We start from the raw sequence: 13,831 nt of genomic DNA, 5'->3' as shown, positions 1-13,831 counted from the left end.
ATTCTGCCATAGGGGGCTGGAGAGATGGCTCAGTGGTTAAGAGCACCGACTGCTCTCCCAGAGGTCCTGAGTTCAATTCCCAGCAACCATGTGGTGGCTCACAACCATCTGTAATGGGATCTGATGCCCTCTTCTGGTGTGTCTGAAGACAGCTGCAGTGTACTTACATATAATAAATAAATAAGTAAATCTTTAAAAAAAAAAAAAAGAGTTCTACCATAGTACAACAACTTACTTTTCTTTTGAGACAGGGTCTGGCTAACTTTCCCAGGCTGGCTTTGAACTCGGTTTGTAGACCAGGCTTCCCTTGAGCTTGTGATTCTCTGCTTCAGCCTTCAGCGTTGTTGGATTTGTTATGGACCTCACGCTCGGTTGCCTTCCCGGCTCCTCCTCTAATTAATCTTAATCTCATTTTACATGAAGCAATGACTCTCAATAGATTGGAGGTTGGTGATGTGGATCACGAATAAAAGGCGTTTGCTATAAACACAACACCCCATGACCTAAGTTTGACCCCCAGAACCCATAGGAAGGTGGAAGGAGAGACCCAGCTCCACAGGGTTGCCCTCTGACCTCTGCGTGCATGCTGGGGTGTGCGTGCCCCCAGTAATAAAGCAAATAAACACACAAAATTAAAAGTAGGTTGGAAGTTTTCCGGGGACATAATGGGCTGTCAGTCAGCCTTCATGAATGACATTCATGGCATTCATGGCAGACACAGGAGGATGGACATGAGAAACCGCTCATGTAGAGTCAGAAACTGCTGGGTTGAGCTGAGGACGCAGCTCAGGGACAGCGAGTCACTTTCTCACCACCGAGAACGTGGCTTCCCATCAGCAAGGTACTGGCCAGCAGCAACGGTGAGCTGGAATAGGTCTTTCTGTGGAGATGGAGGTAAGTTGAGACAAAGTCCTGCTATGCAACCCTAGGTAGCCTGCAACTTACTGCACAGACCAGGTTGCATTCAAACTCATGGTGATCCTCCTGCCTCTGACTCCCCAGTGCTTAGCTTACAGGAAGGTGTCCTCATACCTGGCTTCAGAATCGAGCATCTACAGGCAGTGTATTTACCAGAAGTGGAGGGGAGAGTGGGAGTAGAATTGGGCTCTATGGACCACTCAGGCAGAAGGAAAAGATTCCTGAGGTCTGTTAGATGGCATGGTGGTCGGAGTTAACACGAACGTCTTGTGTACCTCCAAACTGCCTGAGTGAGCATGAAACATTCTCACAGTGGGAAATAAGAAGTGTGGGCGATGGATAGGCTATTTATCTCCACTTGTCCTACAGTTATCACATGGCACATGGTACACTGAAAATATACACCATTATCATCTGCCGATTAACGATAGAAATAACAAACTCAGGGCCTACCTGTGTCTTTTTCACAGATGGCCTCCCTGGGACTCCGTGGGGCTGAGCCTGTGGCGTTCTTCTTTTGGGCAGCAGGGGGCAGCAGCGACTTGGGACTCATCGTCCGGATCAGATCTGGGTTTCTTCATTATCCAGGCGTCTTCGGCTCTTTCTGAAGGCTGGGGAAAGAGGTGGGGTTCGCTCTTTCTCCATCGAGTTTTGCGAAGTCTCCAGGGAGGGCGCCCACGAGGACCACCCGTGTGGAGCTGAAAAGGGAAGCGAAGGAAGATCCAGGAAGGGGAGCCGCATTCAGCTTTGGTGTGTGTGGCACAGGGCTCTCACTCTAGGCTGCCTGCGTTTGAGTTTTCACCCGAAACTGTGAGGCCTTGAGAAAGCCACCCACTCAGATGTCTTGTTTCCTTAGGTGCAAGGGCACTGCAGTCAGGGTAGGATGACTTGGCGCTGTAGCTGGTCAGGGTGGCTAAACCTCCCATGTGTTCGTTATGTAGCCGACCCAGCCGACCATCTCCCCACGCCCTGGGAGATGTCAGTCTTTCTGGGTGCACATTTCTTAGGAGGACAACTGGTTCCACAAATCTCCATAACTGCTGAATGGAGAATTGGTTCAGCCTATGGCTTCTCTAGGATGCCTGCAGGGCTGGACCCATGACCCTGTTTATCATAATAAATTCTTCAGTGCTGTGAATTCTTCTCGTTGCCTACCCATCCTTGCACGGACTCCTCACATTCGACAGTCTATGAGACACCATGGTTTCTGTTGCACAGTGGAACACCCTGTGACAGGGTCATTGTGAGTGTAACAACTAGAATCAGGCTGCCTGGGTTGAAGTCTTGTCAGTAGGTTTTGCCAGCTGCATGCTCTGAGGCAAAATGCTCATTGCCCTTGGGCCTTAGTTTTTCCGTTGTGCCTTGTACCATAGGGTGATAACTGAGTGAAGGAAGCAGATGACAGCCAGATGCCTATGGTGTCTGTTTAGCACTACCAGAAGAGGAAGCCATGGGTCAGGAAAGAGAGAGTCTGTCCTTGGTACTTGCTAGACTCTGGGTATTAGACACACAGTATCTTGTCATTCCCCACAACCCCATCTCCCGCACGTGGGGTCTGATTTGCAGATGAGAACCTGAGACTCAGTTTACCCAGGCCTGAAGAGTAGGAAGATCTGGAGGTGAGGGTGGCCTTGCAGTCTCTGACAGAATCCAGAGTTCCTCTTTTCCTTATTGGGGACAGGTGGGAGGGAAATACTGGGGTATTCGGGGGTATATGGGGGTGTTTGGCCCTTTCTTGTCATAGACTAGAAGACAAGAGATAGCCGCATTCCCCCGTTGTCCCCCATGCTCCAGGAGGGATTTCAAGAGGGTAAAGGTGTTAGTGAGAAAGTGGAGTTCTGGATTCAATCTTCAGAACAATTTGAACTTCGGTGTGAACTGATCCAGCTGGAGGGAATGAGAGTGGGCAGCAGGGGGCGCCATGGCACCAGCAGAGAGCTGCTGCGTCCCTGAGAAAGGATGGGCTCAGCCTGGGTGAAGCCAGTGAGGGAATGTCCGCCTGAGAGCGGAGGACCAGAGGTTCATAAGGTAGGTACTTTGGAATCTCCTCTTTCTTCTTTCTTTGTGTGTGTGTGTGTGTGTGTGTGTGTGTGTGTGTGTGTGTGTGTGTGTGTGTGTGTGTGTGTTCATGCATGCATGTGTGTGAATGTGTCTGCAGAGGCCAGAGGTCTCTTGGGTGTTGTTCCTCAGGAGCTGTCCACTTCTTTTTTTTTTTTCTTTAATTTTTTTTAAAAATTTTATATATGTAGGTTTTTTTTCTGCATGAATGTGTGTGCATCATGTCTGCCTGGTACCCACAGAGGCCAAAAGAGGGCATCGGATCCCCTGAAAATGGAGTTACGGAGGGCTGTGAATTGCCATGTGAGTGCTGGGAATCAAACCCAGGACTCCCATGGGGACCGATGTTGAAAGTGATGAAGCTAGGCACATGCTGTGTGAGTCTACTTCCTTAGACAACCAAGTCCCCTGACCTGGAAGTGTGTGAGTTCACTGTTTCCTGGGAACTAGGGGGTGGGAGTCTGAATGAGTGTGAACGAGGGGACTAAGGTGCTCTGTTGAGGCAGAGGCTAACATCTCCTCTGCACTGGGTTTTGGGATAGAGTCTCTCATGGACCCCGGAGCTTACCAGTTCAGCTAGGCTGGGTGGCCAGCATGCACATGGGATGTCTCTGTCCCCTTAGCGCCGGAGTGACAGCTGCAGGCAGCCCTGCCTGGTTTTTGAATTGGTGCTGGGGACCTGGACTCAGGTCCAGTACTTACTGAAGCCTCATCTTCACAGCCTCTTAGTTTTATATTTTAAAACTTTTGTTTTTAATATTTTGAGTTGCTTTATTGCAGACTTTCATACATTCCAGGCTGGCCTCAAACCCACTACCTAGCTGAGGATGACCCTGAACTTCTGATCCTCCTGCCTCTACTTCTGGAGCTTTGCAGCCATGGGATATTAGTCACCACACCCCACTTTTCTATTATTTTTAAAGGGGAAAAATTATATTGTAACCTGTCAGCCGAAGTCTCTTAACTGATATCCTAAAATCTAATAAAATAAACCAGCGTGTTTATACGTGCTACACACAATCATGTCCGGCTGTAAAAAGCTTATAGCTTTGCTTCCCAGTCACGGCAAGACTAATAGGGACATTAACAAGCAGTCACTCTGCGCAGGTCTCTGCCATCCGTGTCAGCAATGGCCAAGGGCACCTTTCCTTTCATCTCACCGTCATGTAGTTTAGAATACAACTTAATCCAGTCTACTAATTGTTTTGGGAAAGTCCCTCCATCCCTCTCACTCACACAGTTTTGTTAAAAAACAAAAACAAAAACAAAACTTTGCCCTGGGATTGGCAAGATGGCTCAGAAGGTCAGGGACCAGAGTTGGATTCTTTGGACCCACATGATGGGAGGAGAGAACTGACTCTCTCAAGTTGTCCTCTGATTTCCACATGTGTGCCCCCAAGGCACACACATGTACACACACTAGATAAGTGTAGTACAAAGGGTACACTGAAATTTGGACACATAGGCAACATCTTGTTCTCATGTACCCACGGAGCATTCTCCTGGAGATGTCTGAAGTCTGTGGTCCTGTAGGAGCGTGCTACCAGGAGGCTTCTGCAGGGTGTACCTGAGGGCTGTGCTCTGTGCACAGGAGGAGGCATGCACTACTGACTTCCAAGCCTGAAAGACCTTACTCTGCACTGGGAAGAGACCAAGAGGTCCAGGCACTTTTCCCGGGTCATGTGGTGACTGTGGCAAGATTCAGTTGGGAGGTCAAGCTCCCTGGGCTTAGGTGGTGACTCTGGGCTTTGCAACAGAACCTCAGGTCTGCCCTGGAATGGCTGTGCTAATTAATTCAGGGCACTGGGCTGGCTTACTGGACAAGTCATTTTGCATATGGACACCGCAGGCTGCACTCAAGGAGCTGACTGTGATCCTGTCCCTGCCTTTGTTGGGAAGGTCAGGGCTCTCAGCAAATACACCTGCTGGTTGTTTACATAACTCAGGCTGGAGACCAGATTAGGCATTTCCCTGGGAGCAAGCCCGAGTGCCCGGGCAAGCAGACTTGGGGTGTGCGTGAGGGTCTCTTAGAAACCTGTCTGTGTATGTGTTTGTCTTAGGAGTGGGGAGGACAGAGCTGCTGGCTTTGGACAAAGCCACAATGTATTTCCGGTATTCTTCTTTTGGTGTGGCACTGTAGATTTCTTACCTGGCTTCCCCAGGCTCTGTGCTATGCCTACCTCTAGAACATTCTCTGGGAGTGGAAGAACAGAGTGGATGCTTATAGCAGCAGGGGACACCCAGCGGGAGGCAGTCCCAGGGAATGTTCCTCATTGACTTTGTCAGTGCTCAGGATGCTCACCGGGGTGCTGTCTTCCCACACCGTCTTTGATGCAGGGAGCCACTGCACCCCTGGGACACATTGTGTCCAGTCAGGTCCTGCTTCCTAGCCTCTCAGGCTGAGAACCAGGGGCTGGACGGGAGGAGGGACAGTTAGCGGATGATAGCAGGCTGAAGCTGGTGGCCCCAAGGCCAGCTGGATGAGGGAAGCTGAGGGTTTGAGGGATGCCGAGAGGCCATGGGTACAAGGAACCGGAGGAGATGAGTCTCAGAGATCCAGACTGAGCTGGGCACAGAGGGAAAGAGCCCGAGAGGACACTGTCTTCAGAACTAGAAGTCTGTATGCTCCATTCTATCCCACGGTCTTTGCAGGCTTCCTGCTGCTCTGCATCCCTTTTACTTGTGTGTGGACCATAGGTGTGCGTGTGGAGGTCAGAGGGCGACTGTGTGAGGTTGGTTCTTTCCTGCAAGGAGGGGATTGAACTCAGGTCGCCAGGCCTGACTTTACAGGATGAGCCCCTTGCCCATTAGTCCCCCTCCCCCACGGTCCTCTCCAGCTGTCAGCACTTGCTCTCCCCGCTCCTTTCATCCCCGTTTCTATTCCTTCCCCAGCTCCGGTCTCCTCTTTCTTGTCTTACCTGCTCGTGACAGGGCAGCGGGGCACATACCTGTCCCTTACATCTTTGAGGTAGTCTGACTTGCTCAGGTGCTATGCAGTCACCAAGGGTCTGACGGGAGCGGCTGGCCCCTCATCCTCTGCTCTGGGGGAGCCCACAGCCCTTTAAGGTACAACTTCCTGAAGAGCTTAAGTCTCCACTTTGCTTTTAGCCAGCAGCCTTGATCCAGCTTTCCTTTACTACGGTTTTCATTTTCTCTTCACTAGAGTTGAGCCAAATATGAGGCCTGGGTCTTTCTTCTTGACCCTCCTACTCCAAGGTCATTGTAACGGGGGGGGGGGGTGGAGGCTGAGTCTCTGCAGGAGGGGTTCACTGTGGAAAACAGTGTCCGGCAGGTGTGTAGACTTTACTCTCAAGGCTATACCAGCTTGGGAACACCCAGCTCTTCCTCTCCCTCTGTCCTCCCCCTCCCCTCTGGCTCCAGCCTTGGATTCCTCTCAACACAGACTGGCTCGGTAGAACCAAGGCATCAGCTAGGCTGGCGGTCTCCCCCAAGAGGACCCAGCAACAGCAGGAAGAGCCTGAGGCACAGATTGAGGACCTTCAGGGACCCAGAGGTCCTGGTCCTCCTGGGCTTGGCCTGAGGCTCGTTTACCTCCATCCCACAGAGGCCTTTGCTCTCTCCCTCTCCTCTCTCCTCTTGTCGGCTCCAGTGGGACCTGGCATAGTTTTGCCCTGCGGGTTGGAGTCAGATCTCAAACAAACTGCCTTTCTCAGGAGACAAGCACCAGAGAATGGACCAATCCTTTCCAGCAGTCACGTTGGTCTCTGAGATCTTTATCTCTGCTGGCCAACTATGCTGGAAAAAGCTTCCAGGGGAAACTAGGTCTTTCTGAGCAAAGCCCCGGCTGCTCTTCAATCTATTTCCCCATGCCAAAGGGTGAAAAGCACCTCCTGGTGGTGGTGGTCAGCCCACAGCCTCCCGAAGAACTACGAGTCTTCCTCTCAGTTCCCTCTGCCTGTGGGGAGCACCCAGCTGGGCCCTGAGCACTGGGGGAGTCAGCTAAGACCTCCCAGCTGCCCTTTGCCCGGAGGAAGGTGGGTGGTGAAGAGGAAAAAAGCTTGTAGTCCCATACTGGCAGCAGCTGTCCATGCAAGTAGGTCACTGCGTGATCTTGACCGTGTCTTCTGATAGTCTAGAACCTCAGAGTAGGTGTCTAATCCCATGTTGGTAGGACTTCTGTGGCCCAGAGCCAAGATACTTGCTAACCAAGGGCTGTGGGCAAGAATTCCAGGAACCATTCAATCACTCATTGTCTAGCTGGGCATGTGGCCTAGTTGGTAGGGAGTTTGCGTGTCATATAAGAAGCTCTGGGTTTGATCCCCAGCACCCATAAACTAGGGGTGGTGGTACACAACTGTAATCCCAGCACTTGGGAGGCAGGAAGATGAGGAGTTCAGGGTTATCCTCTGTTACATAGCAATTCTAAGGCCAGCTGGGATACATGACACCCATCCCACAATAAAACCAGTCCAAAAATCCACCACCACTCATTCCAACAATAACCAAATACTCATTGTGAATCGCCCTAACTCACTGCGTATGTGACCTTGGCCACTCATCTTACAGGGCTTGCTTCCACTTTGAAGGGAGCTCCTGTACACTGCCTGGGCTACTCTTGAACTCCTGGGTTCGTTATCTTTATATACATCCATTATGCTAATTTTCTCGCTTTTACGAGACAGTTTATAGCGCAGGATGGCCTTAAACTTGTGGCCATTCTCCTGCTTTAGCCTCCTGAATGTCAGGATTACAGGCGTGACCCATCCCACCCACTTCCAAGTCAGTGACCTCAACCTCCGCAAGAGTTGGGACACAGGTACACACTGGTCCGCCAGCTTGGTGTGACTTTCCTGATGACTTTACCAAGACGGATAACATAGATAGAAACATGCACTCATTGGAAGCACACAACTCACTCTGCTTGGCTAAATGTGTGTCTGACATTTTGATGTCCCCAGAAGGTTCTCCCATGCCCCTGTCAGTCAAATCCCTCACTTCCCATCTGCTTTCCGGCCTGTGGTGGGGGAGCTCCTATAACTAGGGTACAGGTAAGTTCTTCTGCGTCTGCCTTTCTCCTTCTGTGTTGTGTTCATGACACTTGTGACAGTGAAACAGCCATTGGTACGTTGTCATGCTTGCAGGCTCTACTCATGGGTAGACCCCCGGCGTGGGTGGTTGGGCTGCTTCCTGGCTCGCCTTCCATCTTTTGGCTGCTGTGGATATAGGTTCTCTCTGTGTATGGATTTTGGGATGACTGTAAGTTTTTATTCTCTGAGGTACATACCTTGGATGTATGCTACATACTTGCCTAATTTTATTTATTGTATGTGTGCATGCACACATAAGTATGTGTGCCATGACATGCATATGGAGGTCAGGGGACAACTTGTGGGCGTCTGTTCTCTCCTCTTAGCATGTGGATTCTGGGGCTAGAACTCAGACCACTGGGCTTTGTGGTGTGGGCCTTTATGCCCTCAGCTCCGCCACTAGGCCCTGTGACTAATTTTAAAAGAAACGGTGGGACTGTTTGCCACAACCCTGTACCCCTTTGCATTCTCTCTCTCTCTCTCTCTCTCTCTCTCTCTCTCTCTCTCTCTGTCAGATTTATTTATTATATATAAGTACACTGTAGCTGTCTTCACACACACCAGAAGAGGGCATCAGATCCCATTACAGATGGTTGTGAGCCACCATGTGGTTGCTGGGATTTGAACTCAGGATCTCTGGAAGAGCAGTCAGTGCTCTTAACCACTGAGCCACCTCTCCAGCCCCACCCCTTTGCATTCTCAAAGGGAATGAGCACTCCTGTGGCCCCACACCCTCATCAGCTCTTCATGTTGTCTGTTTGTCCTTCTTCATCCTCCAGAGTCCAACCCCTGGAGTCCCAGGTCCTCCTCTCTTACCTGTTTCCCACACCAGCTTCTCAGGTCCAGCTTCAGCCTTGGCATAGTGCCAGGCATTCAAGGTGTGGGAATTCCAGGATTTACTTGACTTTGACTCCTGGCCCGAGAGATCAATTCAAATGGAGCCTTTAATTCACCAAAGCAGAGAGACCAGGCCTTTTAGAATTTCTTGGTTCTCTCTCTCAGGGCCAGGAACTCCACTTGGCTTTTTGTTCATGGTTACTTTCTTTCTTAAAATTTATTGTTATTATGTGTGTGTGTGTGGTATGTGCGGAGGGTGTGGGGTGTGGGGTGTGGGGTGTGGGGTGTGGGTGGAAGCCAGAGGCTATCTTTTGTGGAGTTGGTTTTCTCCTTTTACCTGTGTGGTGCCACAGGTTGTCAGGTTTGTGCCATGGACACTTCACCCTCTGAGCCATCTTGCTGACCCACTTTACAAAAAAAAACAAAAAACAAAAAACAAATGAGAGCTCTGTTTTGGAAAAAGAGCATTCAGTAAAAGCAAACAAACAAAATCCCAGAAAGTTTGGTTCAGAGGTATTTACTTCCTGTTTATTCTATGTCCCAGTGCCACCATCTCAGAGGCCCTTCATCACTACTAGGAGCAAAACGAGGCTCGGTGAGGCCTGAGTTTAAATAGTTTAAAAACACTCTTTTTATTTCACTTATTGTTAATCAGGAGAGGGAAGGCCACACCAGGGCATGCATGCGGAGGCCATTTTGGGAGTTGCTTTCTGCCTTCCTTCCCTACACGTTGGCCCAGGGGATTGATTGAATGCCAGTTGCTAGGCTTAGCATAAGTGTCTTTATCCACTGAGCTTTTCAGGAGTCCAGTTGTACAATCTTTGAGCATTTCTCTTTAGAAAAAGAGTAAACAATAAGGAGAATGATGTTTGATCTGCAGTGGCCACAGGGAGGGGCCAAGCCAGCAAGTCACCCTGAAGCTGCTTTTTGGATGTAGCTGCTTGTTTCCATCCAGTCTTATGAAGTAGGATCTCCAGAATGGCCCTGATCTTGATTCTTTATCTTCCCTGTGTGACACTCAGTACCCACTGTCACATTCTGTTTGTCCCCCACCTCTCTGCTGGAAGTTCTACTCTGTGGGGGCAAAGGCTCAAGGACCACCGCTGTCCCCCTGGTTGTTAGAACAGTCATGTTGAGTGCTTGATACAAGTGAGGTCGTCTGAGTTTCCCCAGCTCTGCTGGCTTGCTCTCTGTGGAACGTGAAGTTGTTAGAGGAAAGGACTCTATAGAGAACTATTACGTCCATGCAGGTGGTCCACAGGGTGACGAAGTCGCAGTGAGGGAAGCATGGGACTTTGGAAGAAGGATGCTGGTACCTGTCACACTTTTCAGCCATGTTCTTGTCTTGGGAGCAGAGTCTTGCTCTGAATTTCACTCTAGTCTTGGATGACAATACTTCTACCTCAGCCTCCAGAGCACTGGGATTACAGGCGTGTGCCACCAAGCCAAGCCAGACATGGTCATCTTTGAGACTTCCCCCAGCAACCTTCCAGGGAGGTGTTCCCCTTTGTAGGACATAGAATGGTGGTGAGGTGAATTTGAGTCACATCATTGCAAAGTGGGCAACTGGGATCTGCACTCACATTACCAGCTTCTCTTGCTTCATGGTGCCCTAGTGAGGTCCCTCTGAGTGCTTAGCACTCCTTCCTCAGAGCTCCATTGTACCCTTCTCTCTCTCTCTCTCTCTCTCTCTCTCTCCTCTCCTCTCTCCTTCCTTTCCCTCCCTTTCTTTCTTTCTTTCTTTCTTTTCTTTCTTTCTTTCTTTCTTTCTTTCTTTCTTCCTTTATAGCATCTATTGGCTTTTCAAGATGGTATTTCTTTTTGTAGCCTTGGCTGTCCTAGAACTTGCTCTGAGATTAGGCTGGTTTTGAACTCACAAAGATCCACCTGCCTCTGCCTCTGCCTCCTGAGAGCTGTGCATTTGTGTGTGTCTTAGTATGTGCATATGAATACAAGTGCCTAAGGACGTCAGCAGAGGGCAGCGCCATATCCCCTGGTGCTGGAGTTATGATTGTGAATCATCTGATGTGTGTGTGCTGGGCACTGAACCTGGGTCCTCTGAAATAGCTGTATGGACTCTTGACCACTTAACTATTCCCTCAACCCCTTCCCCCCTTAATCAATAGAAAAGCAAGCATTAATGTGAGATGTAAGCTTAAATTACACACACACACACACACACACACACACACACACACACACACACGTGGTGAACTGGGGATGTAGTTCAGTTGATAGAGGTTTACTTAGTATGGACAAAGCCTTGGGTTTCATTCCCAGCACTGCATAAATGGGGTGTAGTAGAGCATGAACATGCCTGTAATCCCAGCACTTGGGAGGTAGAAGCAGGAGGCTCATAGGTTCAAGGTTATCCTTGATTAGATAGCAAGTCCAAGGCCAGCCTGGGTGACATGAGATCTTATCTCAAACAAACACAACAAAAGAGAGAATGATATAACACGTCCATGATTCATTCAACCCCCTCTGCCTCCCCACTCCTCCCCTGCTGGAGGCTTGAACCTGGCACCTCTCACATGTTAGGCTCAGCATGCCTCCACTGAGCTTCACCCCGACCCTCAGTTTTCTGCCGTTCTTGAAGAAATGGATTCTTGATGGGTTGAGTAAATTCAATATTTTGCAAAACACTGACTGCAGTTCATTGAATGCCTATTGTTGTTTTTCCCTCATAAAGGAAGTAAAAATAGATTTTAAAATATTTACCGTGTAGGAGTAGCTGCCGGAGACGATTATTATGTATGAGTAGAACTCGAAAGGTGTCTGGCCCAGAACTCAGATTCTTAGGCTGCACAGAAGTTGGCAGGGGAGACAGCCCAGAGCCTGTCTCTTCTGGACCCTAGCACTCTGTGGCTCTCTTATTTGTAGACAGACAAAGCCCATTTATAACTTTTGGAGTCTGGCTTCCAGCACGGTGGCAGAGATTCAGGAATGTGTTTGCTGGGAGTCACTTAGGGAACAAGGCCTGATTGTCTTCCCTCCTGACTCTCAGGACATGATCTGAAGGAACGTCCTCAAACCCATATTGCCTGCAACCTCCCTCACAGAGGCTACGACACTCTGGGGAAAATGCTGGAACCCAGGGGTCAGGAGATGTGGTCTGGATGGAGCTTTGCTCTCGACCAAAGCTGTGCACCTTCCAGAAAGTTACTTCCCTTTCCTGCCTCCCTTGTTCTCTGTGGACACTTCCAACCCTGGGTGGCTGTGGTCTTTGGCCGAGTGTAAGGAAGGAGTGTCTAACACGTCACACCGTCCCATGGGTAGAAACGCACACTGGCTTGCAAACCCTTGATGTGCGAGAGTGTGTGGACACACTTTAGAAAGGTCAATGGCTTCCTCTAAGTTCATGGGATGCTGAGTGTTCCGCCACTGTGATCGCTGTCAGCAGGGGGTGCCTCAGACCTGCCGACGGACGGTCCTGGACCTCTAAGATGAAGCGTATGCTAGGTTTATGCATAGATTCCAGCTGAGGCCCGAGGGTCCCTACGCTCTTGAGCTACAGATGAGGCCCAGAGTTGAATCAGCCCTTTGCTTTCTTCCACATCTCAGAACCTGTGCTCATGGAGAGGCACATGTGAGACAACTCTCCCAAGTACTGAGCGAGGCCTGTGAACATGTGAGCCTGTGAACTGAGCTGACCCCGTGACTTAGAATCCTACTAGGATCTCTCCCACTGCCCTACACTCTCAAGTTTCCCTTCAAACATTGGCTTCTCTCCTTCTGTCTTTCTGTTTTTTGTTTGTTTTTGTTTTGATGTACTCCTCTTTCCTGCTTTGGATGTCAAATTCTTTCCCCTCTTGTTTCACAGCACAGTTCAGGGGCCGCAGCCGGCAAGTCCGCATATCACAACCTGCCAGGAGGGGCTGGAGAGATGGCTCGGTGGCTAAGAGCACTGGTCGTTCTTTTGGAGGACCTGGGTTCAGTTCCCAGCGCACACATGTTTGCTCACAACCGTCTGAAACTCCAGTTTCAGGGAATTTGAAGGCCTCTTTTGGACTCTGTGGGTACCAGCTGCTCACGTGGTTCACAGACATACATGCAGGCAAACATACATGCAGGCAAACACACCTGCGTACATAAAATAATAAAATAAAAATTAAAACATCTTTCAGGAGCTTCCCGGGCAAAACGACTCCAGGGTGCGGGGAGCATTCTATAGGAAGGGGTTGCCATGGGCCAAGAGAAGGCTCAGTGGGTGAACGCTCTTACTGTGAAATCTTGGTGACCTCAGTTTGATTCCTAGAACCACATCAAGCGGAAGGAGAACGTGACTTCCCGAGTGTGTTCTGATCTCCAGACTCTGACCCTCAGCTCCCAGCACATGTGCCCATCCCCCACCACATTCATAGGGGAGCAGGGAACACAAATAATACATTTAATATGTTAAAAAAAAAAAGCCCTCTTAAAGATTACAAGCTGGCCTAGGGAGATGGCTCAGTTGATAGGGCATTTGCTCTGCAGACCTGAGCACCTGAATTCAGATGCCCAGAGCCCACACAAAGCCAGATGTGGTGGTGCGCATCTGTAATTTCAGTGCTTCCACAATAAAATGGGAGGAAGAAACAGGAGACTCCCTGGAAGATCGCAGGCCAGCTTTCAGGGCATGGAGCGGTAAGATACTTTGTAGACCCTGTCTCAAATATAGTGGAGGGTGAGGGCCAATACCTGAGGCGTTCTCGGACCTCTACATGCTCATTGTGGGGTGCGTAGGTCGGATGCAGACACACACACACACACACACACACAGAGAGAGAGAGAGAGAGAGAGAGAGAGAGAGAGAGAGAGAGAGAGAGAGAGAGAGAGAGAGAGGAGTTCAGGGAGGAGTCCTGCTTCTGACTCCTCACCTTTAGACTGGTGTTGTGCTATCTTTGGGGCAGACTCACGCCGTGAGAACATTCTATACCGTTCAACACAGCACTTTCCCTCTCTGGCTGCTGTCCAATATCATCCTGTTT

The 13,831-nt window shown here is 49.8% G+C and overlaps 1 pseudogene; it reads right to left on the bottom strand.

Annotated features, from left to right (window-relative positions):
• Positions 1-1,498: 1,498 nt before the first annotated feature.
• Positions 1,499-13,831, bottom strand: part of LOC116908191 — a 45,582-nt pseudogene continuing 33,249 nt past the window's right edge.

Source organism: Rattus rattus, chromosome 8, assembly GCF_011064425.1.
Source record: "Rattus rattus isolate New Zealand chromosome 8, Rrattus_CSIRO_v1, whole genome shotgun sequence".
NCBI classification, from domain to species: domain Eukaryota; kingdom Metazoa; phylum Chordata; class Mammalia; order Rodentia; family Muridae; genus Rattus; species Rattus rattus.
This window is presented reverse-complemented; position numbering and strand designations above follow the sequence as displayed.